This window comes from Sinocyclocheilus grahami, unplaced genomic scaffold, assembly GCF_001515645.1.
Source record: "Sinocyclocheilus grahami isolate Dianchi unplaced genomic scaffold, SAMN03320097.WGS_v1.1 scaffold1278.1, whole genome shotgun sequence".
Lineage (NCBI taxonomy): Eukaryota > Metazoa > Chordata > Actinopteri > Cypriniformes > Cyprinidae > Sinocyclocheilus > Sinocyclocheilus grahami.
In genome coordinates, this window is record NW_015506457.1 from 281,802 (window position 1) to 303,140 (window position 21,339).

At 42.3% G+C, this 21,339-nt stretch overlaps 1 long non-coding RNA gene and 7 other non-coding genes across 8 annotated transcripts; 1 reads left to right on the top strand and 7 right to left on the bottom strand.

Moving 5' to 3' along the window:
* Positions 1-3,680: 3,680 nt before the first annotated feature.
* Positions 3,681-4,809, bottom strand: LOC107568748 (uncharacterized). Its single transcript, XR_001606803.1, has 6 exons — positions 4,769-4,809; positions 4,621-4,692; positions 4,455-4,496; positions 4,287-4,360; positions 3,879-4,031; positions 3,681-3,756 (listed from the first exon to the last, which is right to left on the bottom strand). It is a non-coding gene; the product is annotated as an uncharacterized lncRNA (long non-coding RNA).
* Positions 4,810-7,896: 3,087 nt separating this feature from the next.
* trnag-ucc (transfer RNA glycine (anticodon UCC)) lies at positions 7,897-7,973 on the top strand. Its single transcript has one exon. It is a non-coding gene; the product is annotated as a tRNA-Gly (tRNA).
* A 2,351-nt stretch (positions 7,974-10,324) lies between these two features.
* Positions 10,325-10,397, bottom strand: trnav-uac (transfer RNA valine (anticodon UAC)). The gene has a single exon. It is a non-coding gene; the product is annotated as a tRNA-Val (tRNA).
* Positions 10,398-10,508: 111 nt separating this feature from the next.
* On the bottom strand, positions 10,509-10,581 carry trnam-cau (transfer RNA methionine (anticodon CAU)). The gene has a single exon. It is a non-coding gene; the product is annotated as a tRNA-Met (tRNA).
* A 383-nt stretch (positions 10,582-10,964) lies between these two features.
* On the bottom strand, positions 10,965-11,037 carry trnav-uac (transfer RNA valine (anticodon UAC)). Its single transcript has one exon. It is a non-coding gene; the product is annotated as a tRNA-Val (tRNA).
* A 568-nt stretch (positions 11,038-11,605) lies between these two features.
* Positions 11,606-11,678, bottom strand: trnav-uac (transfer RNA valine (anticodon UAC)). The gene has a single exon. It is a non-coding gene; the product is annotated as a tRNA-Val (tRNA).
* A 754-nt stretch (positions 11,679-12,432) lies between these two features.
* trnav-cac (transfer RNA valine (anticodon CAC)) lies at positions 12,433-12,505 on the bottom strand. The gene has a single exon. It is a non-coding gene; the product is annotated as a tRNA-Val (tRNA).
* A 5,862-nt stretch (positions 12,506-18,367) lies between these two features.
* On the bottom strand, positions 18,368-18,439 carry trnad-guc (transfer RNA aspartic acid (anticodon GUC)). The gene has a single exon. It is a non-coding gene; the product is annotated as a tRNA-Asp (tRNA).
* Between the last annotated feature and the right edge of the window lie 2,900 nt (positions 18,440-21,339).

Here is a 21,339-nt window from a genome sequence, read left to right on the forward strand (position 1 = left end):
ATGATACTAAGATGGCGCCGCAGACGGCAGCCGCAGTGTTTGGCTCTCCAGTGTTTGTACTGTTTTTGTTAGTTTTTCCTGTTTTTTGTTTCTCAAACACGATCAGTTTTACCAGGGATGAGCTGCTGAACATTCGGCAGAACACACCACACAATCTTCTACCGGATTTCGTTTATTCGGACGTTTTGCTGAACGTTGTACTTGGCGGAGCTGCTGCGCTGATCAAACGCTTCAGGACGCGCAGACGGGGGAAGCGAGCCGGCGCGCTCGTGAAGCTCAGGAAGCGCGGATTCAGAACGCCGTTGCCGAGCATCCATCTGGCGAATCTCCGCTCTCTACCCAACAAAACGGACGAACTTCTTCTGCTCTCCCAGACAAATAAGGATTTTTCACACTCTGCTGCTCTGTGTTTCACGGAAACCTGGCTGAATGACGCCATTCCGGACAGCGCGCTACAACTGCCGGGCTTTCAGCTGTTTAGAGCAGACCGCGATGCAGAATCAACGGGGAAATCACGCGGCGGCGGGACATGCTTTTACATCAACGAAAGGTGGTGTACAGATGTTACAGCGTTAAAGAAGATGTGCTGTTCCGATCTAGAAGCGCTTTTCATTAACTGTAAGCCGTTCTATTCGCCGCGGGAGTTTCACTCGTTCATTCTCGTGAGTATTTACATCCCTCCGCAAGCACACGTGAGCTCAGCTTTACAGAAACTCGCTGATCTGATCACAGAGACAGAGCAACAACACCCGGACTCTGTTTTAATCATTCTCGGGGACTTTAATAAAGCAAATCTTTCCCGTGAACTGCCAAAATACAGACAGCATATTACATGTCCCACCAGAGACAGTAGTATACTGGACCATTGTTACTCCACAATAAAGGATGCATATCGCTCGGTCCCCAGAGCAGCTGTAGGACTCTCTGACCACTGCCTGGTTCATCTTATACCGACCTACAGGCATAAACTTAAATCTGCTAAACCTGTAGTAAAGTCTGTAAAGAGGTGGACCAACGAAACAGAGCAGGCATTGCAAGCCTGTTTCGACTGCACTGATTGGAGTGTTTTTGAAGCAGCCACCAATGATCTGGACGAGCTCACAGAATCTGTAACATCATATATCAGTTTCTGTGAAGACATGTGTATCCCTACCAGGACTCATTTGACATTCAATAATGATAAGTCATGGTTTACAGCAAAACTTCGTCATCTTCGTCAGGCCAAAGAGGACGCCTACAAAAGGGGGGACAGAGTCTTGTACAATCAGGCCAGAAACACACTGAATAAGGAGATTAGAGTGGCCAAGAGGAACTACGCTAAAAAACTAGAACACCAGTTTTCTGCGAATGAGCCTGCATCAGTGTGGAAAGGCCTGAAGGACATCACCAACTACAAGACACCATCCCCCAGCACTGAGGCCAATCAACAACTTGCTGAAGACCTGAATGGGTTTTACTGTAGATTTGAAACTCCCAGTCTAACACCCCACACCCGCTCTGAACATCTCTCCACACAACCATCAACACCTCCTGCAACCCCCCTCTCCCCCACTCCTACGTTTCAGATCAGTGAGGATGATGTGCGCCAGGTCTTCAGGAAGAACAAGAGAAGAAAAGCACCAGGCCCAGACGGTGTGACACCAGCCTGTCTGAAAACCTGCTCTGACCAACTGGCCCCCATCTTCTCACAGATCTTCAACAGATCACTGGAGCTGTGCAAAGTCCCTGCCTGCTTCAAACGCTCCACCATCATCCCCATCCCAAAGAAACCTAAGATACCAGGACTTAATGACTACAGACCTGTGGCCCTAACGTCTGTGGTCATGAAGACATTTGAGAGGTTGGTGTTGGCTTATCTGAAGGACATTACTGGACCCTTACTAGACCCCCTGCAGTTTGCTTACCGAGCAAACAGGTCCGTGGATGATGCAGTCAATATGGGACTGCACTTCATCCTGCAACATCTGGACAAAACAGGGACTTATGTGAGGATCCTGTTTGTGGACTTTAGCTCCGCTTTCAACACCATCATCCCAACACTCCTCCAGACCAAACTAACCCAGCTCTCTGTCCCTAGCTCTATCTGTCAATGGATCACCAGCTTTCTGACAGATAGGCAACAGCTAGTGAGAACTGGTAAATTCACATCCAACAACCTCACCACCAGAACTGGCACCCCTCAGGGTTGCGTCCTCTCCCCACTGTTCTTCTCCCTCTACACCAACGACTGCCCCTCTAAAGACCCCTCTGTCAAGCTCCTGCATATGCAGATGACACTACAGTCATCGGTCTCATCAAGGATGGAGATGAGTCTGCTTACAGACAGGAGGTTAAAGAGCTGGCTGTCTGGTGCGGTCTTAACAACTTGGAGCTGAACACCCTCAAAACTGTGGAGATGATCGTGGACTTCAGGAGGAACCCCCCTGCACTTTTTTTGTGGTTTATATTTATGCATGTGTATTTTATTCACATCTCATTTTTATTATCTAGAAATTCCTTGTATGTGCAAACATACTTGGCAATAAAGCTCTTTCTGATTCTGATTCTGATTATACCTGTCCACCCACTGGTACTTGGCCTTGGGAATACCAGCAGCACTGTAGCGATTGGCCAGCCCACAGTACATTGACTCCAGGGACTGCTCACTTTCACTCTGCAGTATCACCCAGGACAGAATCATCCAGTTCTCGTTCATCACAGCATAGGATGACATTGTGCCAGATAAGAGGGTCACTTTTCTAGCAACTTTACGTGTGTGATCTGACCTGAACACCTGTCCAAACGTTCCTTGTAGGAGCTGAGTGAGAGCTGCTTCCTGCCGCTGATATTCATGAAGAAGACACTCTACTAAATAGTGTGCAGAGACAGACACCCCATGCCACCCATCAGTGTCTTCGTAACTCCGAAACGGTGCAGGGGAGTCATCCTTCCTCAGTGCCCCAGGGATGGTTTTCTGACCATACAGCCCTGCTTCAGCATCCCTGACGTTCTGCACACTGAGAAGGTAGGCCAGATGGGCTCTTTCATATTTAAGGTGAAGCACCTCAGAGAGCTGGTTGGCCATGTCATTAGGGGATTTTCCAGAGCGCCTCAGTTCATCCATCACCGTTTTACAGATTGTCTTCTTATAGGTGAGGAAGGCTGGCAAGACGTTTCTGAATCGCTGTGGTAGCATGTCCAGCCACTGAGGTTTATCAGTGAACCAGTATCTTTTGCATGCCTTACAACACAGATGTGAAGCAAGGATGTAATATTGCCCAGTAGTACCAAGGATCACTTGGGGTCTTCCCACAGCAGAGGACACAACATTAGGATTTTGACAGCCGTAAAGACAAGGCAGGATGTAATTGTTCCTAAGCCTTTCCATTACACTGTGCTCAGGTTTCCAAATGAAAATGGGATGGAGCTGGAAGTATTTGGGTGACGGAAGGCCAGTGTTTGTGTCTATAAGCTCAGGCTGAGGTGGATAGTGCCACAAGGAGACCATATTCATGAGGTGTCTTACTGGGTGTGATCCTGGCCAGAGCCCCATGGACTCCATCTCTGTCTTCATCCAAATTCTTTGATGAAGAGAGCCGTTCCAGCGGCTAATATCTTGCAAGTAGCTAGGAACAGGTGCTTCTGTCTGTGCAGACGGCATTGATGCAGGAGCTGTAGGTGCTGATTGTGCAGCAGGAGGTGGTACAGAGCCATCAGTCTGTGAAGAAGGCATACTGGGACTGGGAGAACTAGAGACTGCATGTGATGTCGGCAGAACTGCGTGGAACACAATATATATATATATGTGTGTGTGTGTGTGTGTGTGTGTGTGTGTGTGTGTATGTGTGTGTGTGTGTATAAACACCGATTGCACATGATGTGTATTTAACTGTCTTTACCTTTTTTGGTCAAGTAGCTGGGAACAGGGGCTTCAGTCAGTGCAGACGGCATTGGTGCAGGTGTTGATTGTGTTGCTGCAGGTGGTACAGAGCCTTCACCCCGTGAAGAAGGCCTACACACAGGAACTGATGTTGATGGAGGCTGTGGCAGACCTGCATGGAACAACACAGGGAGGAAATTAAAAATATATTAAAACACTGAATGTACATGATGTGTATTTAATTGTCTTGACTACATTAAATGACTCATTTAATGTAACTCATGAATTGTTGTTTATTCTATCATCATTCTATTTATTCTAGTAATGCAAATTCTAATAATGTTCAACAGTCTGTAAGTAAACATTCCACTTATAACAACAAATAAAACTTTAAATACCATGCATACAATTCATGAAGTGCACTCACCCTCACCACTGGTATGTTCAACCCTTAACAGTAGCTAGAACAAAAGAACATGTTTTTTAGAACAGGCAAGAACACTGCCAAAACAACAAATAAGATAATTAAATTCAGAAATGGAGGATAAGTCTGTATGTAACAGAATGAGCCTCCAAATCTGATGTGGAAAGTAACCTGCTGTAGATAAGACTGTGGATCCCGTGGCTGCAGATGATCCTGAAAATTAAGCGTTATAATTTGAACAGTTTTGCTCCAGTATGTGCAATTGTATGCGTCATAAACATGCTGAACGTGACATGTCTCTGTATAACACACATGACATGATTCTTGATTCACTTACTCAGCTGTGTGAGATATTTTGTTGGAGAAAGACTCAGCATCATCCTCTCCAGTTCTTCATCCTCCTCCATCACTATAAAACAAAAGCAATGCATCAGTAGGCTTTAAGCATCAATATAAGCAAATTTGCATGAATTTGATTAACTTACCAGGCTGATCAGAGTCAGTACTGGAAGGAACAAGTGGTATTGCAGTGGAAGCTGGTGGTGAGGGCAACGGAGGAGTGTTTATCGTCAGCTGTTTTTGCTGCTGTTTTAAAAGATACAAGTTGTACATTTTGCTGCCTGGAGCACACTTCTGCTTCATTATAAAGGAAACATATCCGTCTGCCCTGGTATCCCAAATTTTCCTCCAAGTGTCTTGTGCTCTTGTTCCAAATCCAACAGTATTGTCATCCTCTATCAAAACTGGCAATGGATCTGGCCTTTGAGACAGATACCATTTAAGATCCTCAATTTCCTTAAAGCTTCTTGAGTATTCAAGAAAGGAAATGAGGCTATCTTTGCAAGGACCCTCTGGGTTGAACTGCCCAGCCTGTTCTTCTTCCTCAACCTTATCGGACAGGTACAAAGCATAGCCGACATCATTCTCTAGTAACCACCAGAAAGACTTGCCCTTGTACTTGCCGAACTGAAGAATGTATTCTCCCAACACCTCTTGCTTGTCAGAGACATCCCCTCCTCTCTGTAACACCACAGAATGCGCATTCATCCGGACCAGATCTTCTCTTTGAGGTGTTGACTTGTCCTGCAATGATGGGCTGTCTTTCATTCTTTTGGCCTCTTCTGATGGGTCCCTTCGTAAATGGCCTGATGGGCCTTTCCTGAAAGACACCTTAACTCTCCCAGGGAAAAAATTGTTTTCTTCATGATGCTGTTCTGAAATCATAGCCACATGAAAATACTTAATATATGTGTGAGTACGTATATAAAATATTTCATATGAAAATGTATACATGTATATATAAAAACAAGTTTAACTAATTAAAAATGTTTTATACACACACACACCCACATTTTAAACTATACCATTAAATTGCACACACAACTTTTTGTAATTATTTTTTTGTAATTTTAATGTAATATATGTGTGTAATACATATTAATTACATTATGAGTATCATATTGCAATATTAACATTTTCTAAAAAAAAATTGAAGTACATAATAAGAGATCAATGATGAAACATTCACAAAAAAAATCTATACAATTATATAAAATAACAGCTGTATTTTTAACAATGAGTTTGGTTTAATGTTTCCTAACATCACAAACCATTCAACACAATTAACAATACCATTACATGAGAATATACATGCAATTTATATGATAATGCATATACAGTACACAGTAAGTTAGTATTGCTAAAGTATAGCATTCAACTTACCTTCTCGGTTTGACAGCTTAATTGTGTTTATCTCGAACTCTGACGTAAAAACAGTGGTCACCTGGGGAATGGTGAAGGTGAAGGTGGTTTAGACAGTAAATGCCTGTCAGCAAACTTGTTTTGTACAACAATTCGGTAAAAACAGATATCTCTCCGATCGTGAGATCTCCCCTCCCCCACTCACAGCGAATGATTGACAGATGACACTAGGCCTCTTAAATTCCCCGCCACGGAAACGGCGAAACAGCGCCATGAAATCAGTAAATGCCTGTCAGCAAACTTGTTTTGTTTTGTACAACGATTCGGTAAAAACAGATATCGCTCCGATCATGAGATCTCCCCTCCTCCACTCACAGCGAATGATTGACAGATGACACTAGGCCTCTTAAATTCCCCGCCACGGAAACGGCGAAACAGCGCCATGAAATCTATGCGTGGCCAAAAATATATTGCATCCGTAGTGTTAAGCACTACCATAGAGAATGAATGGGAAAAGTTAAGGGAAGTTAAACTCAACTATTCTCGGCTCCCGCGCGGATGACTCGGGTTCGATTCCCGGCCAGCACATTTACTTTGGTTTGGGCTGCGAGGGGGTGTCAGCACTCTAGATTACCCTTGGCGAGCGTAGTGGTTTACCACAGGGAGCGCACAGGCGCAAGGACGTGGAGACACAGCTCGAGTTTCTCTTCATTATCGCATAATTCTTTCGCCTTTTATTAAAGATTTCCGTGGAGGGGAACTTTTTGCGATTGATTTGTATTTTTGGAGGCTCTGATCACAGCAGAGCTACACTGGAATGTCAAGAACAGAGTGAGTTTAGCCATCTGCCAACATGTGGTGAAAGGATGCGCAACTGGTCAACTTCTGTATTTACAGCCTTTGCGGTTCCTGCGTCACCGCGTCGTATTTATTTTGCAAGCACGGAAAGACAGCGCTTTTTTGCACCAAAACCTTCTGGAGGTGTCGTTCAGCAGCAGAAAAACAATGGCTCTCCCCATTGGGGAATCAAACACCGGTCTTCCACGTGACAGGCGGAGATACTGTCCACTAAACTAACGAGGCGTTGTGCACCTACAAGTTCGTCCCCAGCTAACACCACTGCACCGACATCACTAAACAAAGCATGGCTTTTTCTTACGCTGACCCAGCCCTTACACCATAAAATACCGGATGGACCCATCATCAGCTGAAGTCGTTTCACTTTTGGAATGCTACACGTTACAGGGGTCATTATTTGGACTCTTTTATTTGTTAAATTGTTTTCTCCAACTTCTCAGATGGAGGCATGAGAAAGAGATTGCATTGCCTTCATTGGGCTTGTGGTTACTGGGCGACCGAAGGGACTTTTGTGACTTTTTCTACACCGTTTGGAGTGAGGGGGTGACGAAATGCAAGTGAGCAGGTGTCGGCACCCTAGATTACCCTTGGCGAGCGTAGTGGTTTACCACAGAGAGCGCACAGGCCCAAGGGCGTGGAGACACAGCTTGAGTTTCTCTTCATTATCGCATAAATCTTTCGCCTTTTATTAAAGATTTCCGTCTTGGGGAGAACTTTTTGCGAGTGACTTGTATTTTTGGAGGCTCTGCTCACAGCAGAGTTACACAAGAATGTTATCAACAGAATGAGTTTGGCCATCTGCCAACACGTGGTGGGAGGATGCGCAACTGGTCAGTTTCTTTATTTGCAGCCTTTGCGGTTCTTGCGTCACCGCGTCGTATTTATTTAGCCAGCACGGAAAGACAGCGCTTTTTTGTACATGACGGGATCCAAACCCTGGACTTGCTCTCTTTAGTGCTGGGCCCAAACAAAGTTTGCATCAGCTCCTCTAGCCCTATCTTACTCATGTGCTTTGAGTGCTCTTACTGACCGCGCAAGCCAGCATCATGCATATGCACTGGTGGTACAGTGGTGAGCATAGCTGCCTTCCAAGCAGTTGACCTGACCCGGGTTCGATTCCCGGCCAATGCATTTCCTTTGGTTTGGGCTGAAGTCAAAGCAGAACTCTTTCTGTAACCTCTGGCTGCACTAAAACCTTCTGGATGTGTCATTCGGCAACAGAAAAACAGTGGCTCTCCCCTTCGGGGAATCAAACCCCTGTCTTCCACGTAACAGGCAGCGATACTGTCCTCTTTACTAACAATGAATTGTGCACATTTTAGTTCGTTCACAGCAAACGCCACTGCACTGACATCACTAAACAAAGTGTGACTTTTTCTTATGCTGACCCAGCCCTTACACCATAAAATACCGGATGGACCCATCATCAGCTGAAGCTGTTTCACTTTTGGAATGCTGCACGTTACAGGGGTCATTATTTGGACTCTTTTATTTGTTAAATTGTTGTCTCCAACTTCTCAGATGGAGGCATGAGAAAGAGATTGCATTGACTTCATTGGGCTTGTGGTTACTGGGTGACCGAAGGGACTTTTGTGACTTTTACTACTCCCGTTTGGAGTGAGGGGTTGACGAAATGCAAGTGGGCAGGTGTCGGCACCCTAGATTACCCTTGGTGAGCACAGTGGTTTACCACAGGGAGCTCACAGGCCCAAGGGCGTGGAGACACAGCTCGAGTTTCTCTTCATTATCGCATAAATCTTTCGCATTTTACTAAACATTTCTGTGGAGGGGAACTTTTTGCGAGTGGCTTGTATTTTTGGAGGCTCTGATCACAGCAGAGCTACACTGGAATGTCAAGAACAGAATGAGTTTGGCCATCTGCCTACACGTGGTGGGAGGTTGCTCAACTGGTCAGTTTCATTATTTGCAGCCTTTGCGGTTCTTGCGTCACCGCGTCATGTTTATTTAGCCAGCACAGAAAGATTGCGCATTTTTGTACGTGACGGGATCCACACCCTGGACTTGGTCTCTTTAGTGCCAGGCCCAAACAAAGATCGCATCAGGTCCTCTAACCCTATCAGTGACTTATGTGCTTTGAGCATTCTTACTGACCGCGCAAGCCAGCATCATCCACATGCGCTGGTGGTATAGTGGTGAGCATAGCTGCCTTCCAAGCAGTTGACTTGGGATCGATTCCTGGTGAACACATTTCCTTTGGTTTGGGCTGAAGTCAACGCAGAACTCCTTCTGTAACCCCTGGCTGCACCAAAACCTTCTGGATGTGACGTTCGGCAACAGAAAAACAATGGCTCTCCCCTTAAGGAAATCGAACCCCGGTCTTCATCGTGACAGGTGGAGATACTGTCCACTATACTAATGAGGACTTGGGCACATAGTAGTTTGCCCCCAGCCAACGCCACTGCACCGACATCACTAAACAAAGCATGGCTTTTTCTTACGCAGATCCAGCCCTTACACTATAAAATACCGTATGGACCCATCATCAGCTGAAGTCGTTTCACTTTTGGAATGCTACACGTTACAGGGGTCATTATTTGGACTCTTTTATTTGTTAAATGGTTTTCTCCAACTTATCAGATGGAGGCATGAGAAAGAGATTGCATTGCCTTCATTGGGCTTGTGGTTACTGGGCGACCGAAGGGACTTTTGTGACTTTTACTACTCCCGTTTGGTGTGAGGGGGTGAAGAAATGCAAAGTGGGCAGGTGTCGGCACCCTAGATTACCCTTGGCGAGCATAGTGGTTTAACACAGGGAGCTCACCGGCCCAAGGGCGTGGAGACACAGCTCGAGTTTTCTGCTTACCAGTGAGCCATTTCAGCACAGATAGAACAAAAGGCTCTCTCTGTTTTTGCCCAGTTTCCAGCTGGGGACTTTCACGTGTAAGGCGAATGTGATGAACAGAAACCTGTCAGAAAAGCTGTCTCATGCTGTTTCAGGTAAAAATGATAATGTAATCTGCCCTGAAACAGATTGACAATCTGAGTAAATCCCACACACTGTAGGACAGAGTTCATTCGGCGTGGCAGTCTGCTCAGAGTTCCTTAAAAACTTGCCTTCTCCTAGCTCAAATTTAAGGTCTTTGCAGCTTCGACCACCTGCTTACCAGAGAGCCATTTCAGCACAGATAGAACAAAAGGCTCTCTCTGTTTTTGCCCAGTTTCCAGCTGGAGACTTTCACCTTTTGTGTGTTAGGCTAATGTGACGACCACTATATTACAGAAACTCAAAAAGTTTACTCTCGTGCTGTTTCAGGTAAAAATGATACTGTAATCTGCCCTGAAACAGATTGACAATCTGAGTAAATCCCACACACTGTAGGACAGAGTTCATTCGGCGTGGCAGTCTGCTCAGAGTTCCTTAAAAACTTGCCTTCTCCTAGCTCAAATTTAAGGTCTTTGCAGCTTCGACCACCTGCTTACCAGAGAGCCATTTCAGCAGAGATAGAACAAAAGCCTCTGTCTGTTTCCGCCCAGTTTCGAGCTAGGGACCTTTCACGTGTAAAGCGAACGTGATGACCACTACACTACAGACACCTGTTGGAAAACCTCCTTTGCTTTAACACCTCTAGGCAGGCTGATCCTTTTGTAGCGTTGCGAGAGAGCGCAACAGACCCCGACTTAAGCAACCTTGGAAAAAGTCATCGTTGTTTTCGCCCAGTTTCGAATTTGGGACCTTTCGCGTATGAGGCTAACGTGATAACCACTATACTACGGAAACTTATCTGGAAAAGCAGGAGGAATTCTCCTGGAACGTCGCAAAGAGTTTATGCATTCTCTCAAAAATAAAACTCTGTTTCTGCTCAGCTTCGAGCCAAGGACCTTTGGTGTCTTAGGCTAATGTGACGACCACTACACTACAGAAACACAAAAGTTTACTCTTGTGCTCTTTCAGGTAAAATTTATACTGTAATCTGTCCTCAAAGCAGATTGACAATCTGAGTAAATCCCACACACAGTAGGACAGAGTTCATTCGGTGTGGCAGTCTGCTCAGAGTTCCTTAAAAACTTGCCTTCTCCTAGCTCAAATTTAAGGTCTTTGCAGCTTCGACCACCTGCTTACCAGAGAGCCATTTCAGCAGAGATAGAACAAAAGCCTCTGTCTGTTTCCACCCAGTTTTGAGCTGGGGACCTTTCACGTGTAAAGTGAACGTGATGACCACTACACTACAGAAACCTGTTGGAAAACCTCCTTTGCTTTAACACCTCTAGGCAGGCTTATCCTTTTGTAGCGTTGCGTGAGAACGCAACAGACCCCGACTTAAGCAACCTTGGAAAAAGTCATCTTCGTTTTCGCCCAGTTTCGAATTTGGGACCTTTCACGTATGAGGCTAACGTGATAACCACTATACTACGGAAACTTATTTGGAAAAGGAGCAGGAATTCTCCTGGAACGTCGCAAAGAGTTTATGCATTCTCTCAAAAATAAAACTCTGTTTCTGCTCAGCTTCGAACCGAGGACCTTTTGCGTGTTAGGCTAACATGACGACCACTATATTACAGAAACTCGAAAAGTTTACACCCGCGCTGTTTTGGGTAAAATTTATACTGTAATCTGCCCTGAAAGCAGATTGACAATCTGAGTAAATCCCACACACAGTAGGACAGAGTTAATTCGGCGTGGCAGTCTGCTCAGAGTTCCTTAAAAACTTGCCTTCTCCTAACTCGAATTTAAGGTCCTTGCAGCTTCGACCACCTGCTTACCAGAGAGCCATTTCAGCAGAGACAGAACAAAAGCCTCTGTCTGTTTCCGCCCAGTTTCGAGCTGTGGACCTTTCGCGTGTAAGGCGAACGTGATGACCACTACACTACAGAAACCTGTCGGAAAGCCTTATTTGCTTGAACACCTCTGGGCAGGCTTATCCTTTTGTAGCATTGCTTGAGAACGCAACAGATCCCCGACTTCAGCAACCTTGGAAAAAGTCATCGTTGTTTTCTCCCATTTTCATACTGGGTACCTTTTGTGTGCGAGGCGAACACGATGACCACTACTCTACAGAAACTTATCCGGAAAAGCAGCAGGAATTCTTCTGGAACGTCGCAAAGAGTTTATGCATTCTCTCAAAAACAAAACTCTGTTTCTGCTCAGCTTCGAACCAAGGACCTTTTGCATGTTAGGCTAACGTGACGACCACTATATTACAGAATCTCGAAAAGTTTACTCTCGGGCTGTTTTGGGTAAAATTTTAAACTGTAATCTGCCCTGAAAGCAGATTGACAATCTGAGTAAATCCCACACACTGTAGGACAGAGTTCAATCGGCGTGGCAGTCTGCTCAGAGTTCCTTAAAAACTTGCCTTCTCCAAGCTCGAATTTAAGGTCTTTGCAGCTTCGACCACCTGCTTACCAGAAAGCCATTTCAGCAGAGACAGATCAAAAGCCTCTGTCTGTTTCCGCCCAGTTTCGAGCTGGGGACCTTTTGGCTGTAAGGCTAACGTGACAACCACTACACTACAGAAACCTGTTGGAAAACCTCCTTTGCTATAACACCTCTAGGCAGGCTTATCCTTTTGTGGCGTTGCGTGAGAACACAACAGACCCCGACTTAAGCAACCTTGGAAAAAGCCATCCTCGTTTTCGCCCAGTTTCGAATTTGGGACCTTTTGCGTGTGAGGCTAACGTGATAACCACTATACTACGGAAACTTATCTGGAAAAGGAACAGGAATTCTCCTGGAACGTCGCAAAGAGTTTATGCATTCTCTCAAAAATAAAACTCTGTTTCTGCTCAGCTTCGAACCGAGGACCTTTGGCGTGTTAGGCTAACGTGACGACCAATATATTACAGAAACTCGAAAAGTTTACTCCCGCGCTGTTTTGGGTAAAATTTATACTGTAAATATATTACAGAAACTCGAAAAGTTTACTCCCGCGCTGTTTTGGGTAAAATTTATACTGTAGGGTTAGGCTTATCCTTTTGTAGCATTGCTTGAGAGTAGAAATGTATGCATGTGAAAGGAGAATGTATGTATGTATATGTATGTATATGTATATATATGTATGTATGTATGTATGTATGTATGTATGTATATATATATATATATATATATGTATATGTATATATGTGTTTTTTCTTCTTTGTTTTTATCTTTTCTTTTTTTTTAGCACCACCCATGCGCCCCAAAATACCTGTGTCCATTCCTAAAGAGTTGATGTTCCTTGTAAAAGATACGACAAAAGTGGAGAGAACGGATTCAACTACAGGTGTGTTTTATGTTAGGTTTAGTGATGCTTTTTTTATTCTAAAGTCACACTGTACATTGTAATTGTTTAGTATTTAAAATCTCATTTAATATTTATAATTCCTCACCTCTTGTATGAGTAATTGTTAATAGATAAATGGTATTCTGTTACAGGAGACAGCAGCACTATAGACACCTCTCGAGTGTGCAGGACACTTACTTTTGAGGAGTGTGGCAAAAGCAGTAAGGCTGTATTGCACTTGAAATTATTCAAATGTTGTGTTAAAAAAAGTCTAATTATACAATTTTATTTATCCATCTTTTTAGAAGATCTCTCTTCTTCAGCAACCACTACATATAGTCTCCAACAGACAGCTGAGGCATCACATGGTAAGATTGTAATTCTACTAGAATTTTGCTCTGGTAGAAAATTAAGGCCTTAAAAAAGGTATTTTAATTAGAACAGAAAGTCTTAAAATTCATAAAGTCATCATGACATTACATTTTGCATTGGGGAAAAAAATGAATATGTTTTTCAGTATTTTTGTCTTGTTTTTCAGTACAAATACCCTTAAATCAAGATACACTTACTTGAGATGCAAAATGAAAATATAAAGTTTTGCTTTGGGAATTTGAACTGAATTAAGTGAGTTTATGATTAAAAATCAACTGTTTGTAAGTGGGATATGAAAACTTGTTTTCCCTTTGAGTTAAGTTTATTTTTTTGACCCCACTGGCAGACATTTGTTCTTGGTTTAATCATAAACTCACTTCATTTTGATCATTTTCACACACAAAAAATCAAGATGACTTCTGGCATTTTGCTTCTCGTGTTTTTTCAAGGCTGTACAGCAGTGGTAACAAATATGTTAACTAAGTTAATAAATAAATGATGCAATATAAAGTAAACACAGTTTATTGATTTTAACTGAACCATACGTTGATCTTTTCAGGAACCCTCCCACCTTCTGAATCCTCCTCTTCCCCTCATACACCCGAGCCACCACACAGTAAGATGTTTTCATAACTCTTTTCTCAAGTGCTACTCTGCCCCAGAAGTGTCCTTTATTATATAGTCTATAATGAGAAGAATTTAACAAAAGTGTAAATGTTATGACATTGCACTAATCTACTTTTTCTTTTTTCATCCGTTTTCTCAGGTGGTCCTTCTGTTTTTGTTCCCCCACTGACACTCAGATCATCCCCTCATACACCTGAGACACCACACAGTAAGATGTTTTTATAACTACTCTGAAGGTTTTACTATGGCCAAAATATGTTTTAATTTATTATACAATCTGTGATGATAATACAATGTGTGAAAATGACTACATATCACAAATTATGTTTTTGTGTTTCATCCTTGTTCCCACAGTTTTTGTTGCCCCACCGGCACAGAGACCAGATCAGGATATAAGCACTTGGACCTGTTCTTATCATCAGAAAGTGTGGATGAAGACAGAGCTCCAATCTCTGGGACTGTGGCCTGGGTCCCACCATATGCTCAAGCCAGGAAACGCCCTTTCATTATGGCGCCTCCCTCCACAGCCAGAACTCATTGACACTGTGTTAGCACTCCCATCCCGCAATTTCTTTCAGCTCCATCCATTTTTTATTTGGAAACCAGAAAGTGACGTCATGGTGAGACTAAGAAATAATTATATACTCCCATGTCTTCATGGTTGTCCAAAGCCAGATATAGTCTCAGCTGGTGTGGGGGTAAGTTAATACCAATTTCCAAAACCATCATTTTAAATATCATTGTAAATGACTTGTTCTTGTCAACATCATCTCAGTAGATGACTAAAATAACAATTAACTTTTCTCTTCATTCCAAATAAATGCATGAAAAAATCTGATTGGCTGTGACATAATTTCCGCTCTTTGGCCAGCTGTTGAAATGCTTCAATTTCATTGGCTGTCAGTGAGTTACAACTATCCGCGGCTGGCCTCATCCCAGTAAATGAGTAAAATAACAATGAACTTTTCTCTTCATTCCAGGAACCTCAAATACTCCACCCCTGCCTTTGCAGTCCTCACCAAGGAGTGCCCGCACTGGACCAATCAAGACTGGTGGACGAGTGTTCGTCTTAGACCACAAGCGCTGGACATCACCAATGAAGGAGGCTATCGACAGCCTCCTACACAATTACCATGGACAGAAAGACAAGTTGAAGCTTGTGGATCAAGACTATGCAGCTATGGTCCATCGGTCTGCCACAGATCCAAACAGTCTACTTCACCCCACAACCAAATACCATATAACACAGTACATAAAACACCTGGCTAAACAGGTAAACACAAGTTCATCACTGAACACCAGTCCAGAAAAACTTTTGGAGACACAAAAACTGTGGCAAAGTTTAACTGAGGAAAGTAAGACTGCCCATGTCCCAGTTGTAGAACTGCCACCAGCCATTGTGAATCCAGCAGATCCAGTCTCACAGCCAGCATCTGAACAGTCACTAACACAGGAGAATGTACAGAAAATAGTAAAGGATATATTGCTACATCAGCAGGAGCAGCAACAGCAGCAGCAACAAAAACCCAGACAAACGAAAAAATGTCTTGCGTGTGGGCAGCCAAAATCCCGCTACCAAAGTGATGGATCATCAATTCATCACTTTTATCAACAAGGGCCTGTTCGATATCACTACTGCTCCACTAAGGTGTTTAAAGCCTATTCTGTAGAGGGACTGACAAATCCTAGAATGGCCTTTGAAGAGTTTGCACAGACTGACTTCTTTCAGCGTGAACTGCAATTAACAAAGCGCAGAGTGGAGGACAAAGCTGAAAAGAAGAGGAAACTCTCTGACCCTCAACCTCAGGGACGAATGTGCCGTTTCTGTCGCACAGAGCTAAAGCAGGGCCCAAACAGCAAACATATCCACACAGGGTTTCCAGGAGTGGCAGGAAAATACATTTACTGCCCTGCTAAAGTCCTCGACTTATACAAAGACAGAGGCATGACAAAGGAAATGACATGGAAGGAATTTCAAGCCTCATCACTCTATGGCATGGAAAAGGAGAGGTGGGCAGCAGAGAGAAAGAAATAGACATTCTGAACGTGTATACATACATTTGATACATTTCATATATTAATCACCCATTGTTTTCATGTTGCATCATTCCGTTGCTCCATTCCTGTCAATTACATACACATTTGAATGAATCATTGTTTATGTTCTTCACATCCTGTCCTTAACATAACATCCATCCTAGCACATAAGATCTAAATGGAGCATATTCTGGTAAATTGCAACTGTTTGTAAATCGTTACTTATATAAACTTGTTTTCACACTGGCTGGTTTTTAGTCCCTATTGTTCAACTTCTGTCCAGTCCCATCCCATTGCTTTGCAGCAGCTATAATTTCTTTAGTTATACTTGGGTTGTTTTGTTTTACTTGTTTTAGCACTCTCTAAATTCCACTGAAGGCATATGTTTGAGTTAATTTAATAAAACATTGATTTTAAGTAAAGAACTGGTTTCATTTGATTTCATCTTCAAACACTAGCCAGCTTATTTTCAATATGAATAAATGGTTAAATAGGTTATTTTTATTCATTTTTTTTATGCAACAGAGTATCAGTCTTGATTTATAAAATATTTTTTTGCAGTTTAACATGTTATACTGATATTACATACTATAATTTGGGCCTTCCTCTATACAATTGTCTATACAAAAAATGATATACACATTTCAGACTGAACTGACTTAGATTTGAACCTGCCTCTCATGTGAAATTGTGAATAACTAGTGCAGCAAAAACTAGAAACACTTAATTGATCATTTATCTTAAGTGTGACAAATTATTCCTCTACTCAATCAATTTTTATTCAGTACTTGAATATTACACATTTTGAGTTAAGTTTAAATGATTCTTCTTTACATTTCAAAAGCCATTTAATAGAAACCATTCATGTTTAATATAACCATTATTATATAATCATGTTTTCATATAAACATGTAATGTATACTACTATTACTGTATTTATTTTAATACTAATCATTTATTCATAATTTACTTTGTTTTTCAAAAAGGCAAGACACAAATTACTTACTTTGCAGCTGTAATGTATTGTTTAATTTTAGAATTTTGTTTGATGAAAAGCACAAAGCTGTGTGAAATAATGGTTTAGACCTGTGTGAGTGGGATTCGAACCCCGGTCCAAATAAATGCATGAAAAGATCTGATTGGCTGTGACATCATTTCCGCTCTTTGGCCAGCTGTTGAAATGCTTCAATTTCATTGGCTGTCAGTGAGTTACAACTATCCACGGCTGGCCCCCGCGTGACAGGCGGAGATACTGTCCACTATACTAACGAGGATTTGGGCACATAGCAGTTTACCCCCAGGCAACGCCACTGCACCGACATCACTAAACAAAGCGTTGCTTTTTCTTACGCTGACCCAGCCCTTACACCATAAAATACCGGATGGATCCATAATCAGGTGAAGTCGTTTCCCTTTTGGAATGCTACACGTTACAGGGGTCATTATGTGGACTGTTTTATTTGTTAATTTGTTTTCTCCAACTTCTCAGATGGAGGCATGAGAAAGAGATTGCTTTGCCTTCTTTGGGCTTGTGGTTACTGGACTTATGTGACTTTTACTACTCCCGTTTGGAGGGAGGGGGGTGACGAATAGCAAGTGGGCAGGTGTCGGCACCCTAGATTACCCTTGGCGAGCGTAGTGGTTTACCAGAGGGAGCTCACAGGCCCAAGGGCGTGGAAAAACAGCTCGAGTTTCTCTTCATTAGCGCATAAATCTTTCGCCTTTTACTAAAGATTTCCGTGGAGGGGAACTTTTTGCGAGTGACTTGTATTTTTAGAGGCTCTGATCACAGCAGAGCTACACTGGAATGTCAAGAAAAGAGTGAGTTTGGCCATCTGCTAACACGCGATGGGAGGTTGCGCAACTGGTCAGTGTCTTTATTTGCAGCCTTTGTGGTTCTTGCGTCACCGCGTCATATTTATTTAGCCTGCCCGGAAAGACAGCGCTTTTTTTTGTACGTGACGGTTTCCAAACCCTGGACTTGCTCTCTTTAGTGCCGGGCCCAAACAAAGTTTGCGTCAGCTCCTCTCGCCTAATCTTACTCATGTGCTTTGCGGGCTCTTACTGACCACACAAGCCAGTGTAATACACGTGTGGAGGTGGTATATTGGTGAGCATAGCTGCCTTCCAAACAGTTTACCCGGGATCGATGCCCGGCCAACGCATTCCCTTTGGTTTTGGCTGAAGTCAACGCAGAACTCCTTGTGTAACCCCTGGCTGCACCAAAACCTTCTGGATGTGTCGTTCGGCAGCAGAAAAACAATGGCACTCCCCGTCGGGGAATCGAACCCCGGTCTTCCGCGTGACAGGCGGAGATACTGTCCACTATACTAACGAGGATTTGGGCACATAGCAGTTAACCCCCAGGCAACGCCACTGCACCGACATCACTAAACAAAGCGTTGCTTTTTCTTACGCTGACCCAGCCCTTACACCATAAAATACCGGATGGACCCATAATCAGCTGAAGTCGTTTCACTTTTGGAATGTTACACGTTACAGGGGTCATTATGTGGACTGTTTTATTTGTTAATTTGTTTCCTCCAACTTCTCAGATGGAGGCATGAGAAAGAGATTGCTTTGCCTTCTTTGGGCTTGTGGTTACTGGACTTATGTGACTTTTACTACTCCCGTTTGGAGGGAGGGGGGTGACGAATAGCAAGTGGGCAGCTTTGAGCGTGAACTGCAATTAACAAAGCGCAGAGTGGAGGACAAAGCTGAAAAGAAGAGGAAACTCTCTGACCCTCAACCTCAGGGAAGAATGTGTCGTTTCTGTCGCACAGAGTTAAAGCAGGGCCCAAACAGCAAATATATCCACACAGGGTTTCCAGGAGTGGCAGGAAAATACATTTACTGCCCTGCTAAAGTCCTCGACTTATACAAAGACAGAGGCATGACAAAGGAAATGACATGGAAGGAATTTCAAGCCTCATTATTCTATGGCATGGAAAAGGAGAGGTGGGCAGCAGAGAGAAAGAAATAGACATTCTGAACGTGTATACATACATTTGATACATTTCATATATTAATCACCCATTGTTTTCATGTTGCATCATTCTGTTGCTCCATTCCTTTCGATTACATACACATTTGAATGAATCATTGTTTGTTCTTCACATCCTGTCCATAACATAACATCCATCCTAGCACATAAGATCTAAATGGAGCATATTCTGGTAAATTGCAACCGTTTGTAAATCGTTTACTGATTAATCGAATTGATTTTGTTGTTATTTCCTTGTGTACATATATCGTAATTGATTTAGTTATTTTTTCTTGTGAAGGATCTGTATATCAGAACTGATAGTTATTACTTATATAAACTTGTTTTCACACTGGCTGGTTTTTAGTCCCTATTGTTCAACTTCTGTCCAGTCCCATCCCATTGCTTTGCAGCAGCTATAATTTCTTTAGTTATACTTGGGTTGTTTTGTTTTACTTGTTTTAGCACTCTCTAAATTCCACTGAAGGCATATGTTTGAGTTAATTTAATAAAACATTGATTTTAAGTAAAGAACTGGTTTCATTTGATTTCATCTTCAAACACTAGCCAGCTTATTTTCAATATGAATAAATGGTTAAATAGGTTATTTTTATTCATTTTTTTAGTGCAACAGAGTATCAGTCTTGATTTATAAAATATTTTTTTGCAGTTTAACATGTTATACTGATATTACATACTATAATTTGGACCGTCCTCTATACAACTGTCTATACAAAAAATTAAATACACATTTCAGACTGAACTGACTTAGATTTGACCTCTCATGTGAAATTGTGAATAACTAGTGCAGCAGAAACTAGAAACGCTTAATTGATCATTTATCTTAAGTGTGACAAATTATTCCTCTACTCAATCAATTTTTATTCAGTACTTGAATATTACACATTTTGAGTTAAGTTTAAATGATTCTTCTTTACATTTCAAAAGCCATTTAATAGAAACCATTCATGTTTAATATAACCATTATTATATAATCATGTTTTCATATAAACATGTAATGTATATATTTTAATACTAATCATTTATTCATACAAATTATTCCTCTACTCAATAAATTTTCATTCAGTACTTGAATATTACACATTTTGAGTTTAAATGATTCTTCTTTACATTTCAAAAGCCATTTAATAGAAACCATTCATGTTTAATATAACCATTATTATATAATCATGTTTTCATATAAACATGTAATGTATATATTTTAATACTAATCATTTATTCATAATTTACTTTGTTTTTCAAAAAGGCAAGACACAAATTACTTACTTTGCAGCTGTAATGTATTGTTTAATTTTAGAATTTTGTTTGATGAAAAGCACAAAGCTGTGTGAAATAATGGTTTAGACCTGTGTGAGTGGGATTCGAACCCCGGTCCAAATAAATGCATGAAAAGATCGGATTGGCTGTGACATCATTTCTGCTCTTTGGCCAGCTGTTGAAATGCTTCAATTTCATTGGCTGTCAGTGAGTTACGACTATCCAAGGCTGGCCTCCGCGTGTAAGGAGAACGTGATGACCACTACACTACAGAAACCTGTTGGAATATCACTTTTGCTTTAACACCTCTAGGCAGGCTTATCCTTTTGTAGCATTGCGTGAGAACGCAACAGACCCCGACTTAAGCAACATTGGAAAAGTCATCCTTGTTTTCGCCCAGTTTCGAATTTGGGACCTTTCACGTTTGAGGCTAACATGATAACCACTATGCTACGGAAACTTATCTGGAAAAGGAGCAGGAATTCTCCTGGAACGTCGCAAAGAGTTTATGCATTCTCTCAAAAATAAAACTCTGTTTCTGCTCAGCTTCGAACCGAGGACCTTTTGCGTGTTAGGCTAACGTGACGACCACTATATTACAGAAACTCGAAAAGTTTACTCCCGCGCTGTTTTGGGTAAAATTTATACTGTAATCTGCCCTGAAAGCAGATTGACAATCTGAGTAAATCCCTCACACAGTAGGACAGAGTTCATTCGGCGTGGCAGTCTGCTCAGAGTTCCTTAAAAACTTGCCTTCTCCTAGCTCGAATTTAAGGTCTTTGCAGCTTCGACCACCTGCTTACCAGAGAGCCATTTCAGCAGAGATAGAACAAAAAGCCTCTGTCTGTTTCCGCCCAGTTTCGAGCTGGGGACATTTTGCGAGTAAGGTGAACATGATGACCACTACACTACAGAAACCTGTTGGAAAACCTCCTTTGCTTTAAAACCTCTAGGCAGGCTTATCCTTTTGTAGCATTGC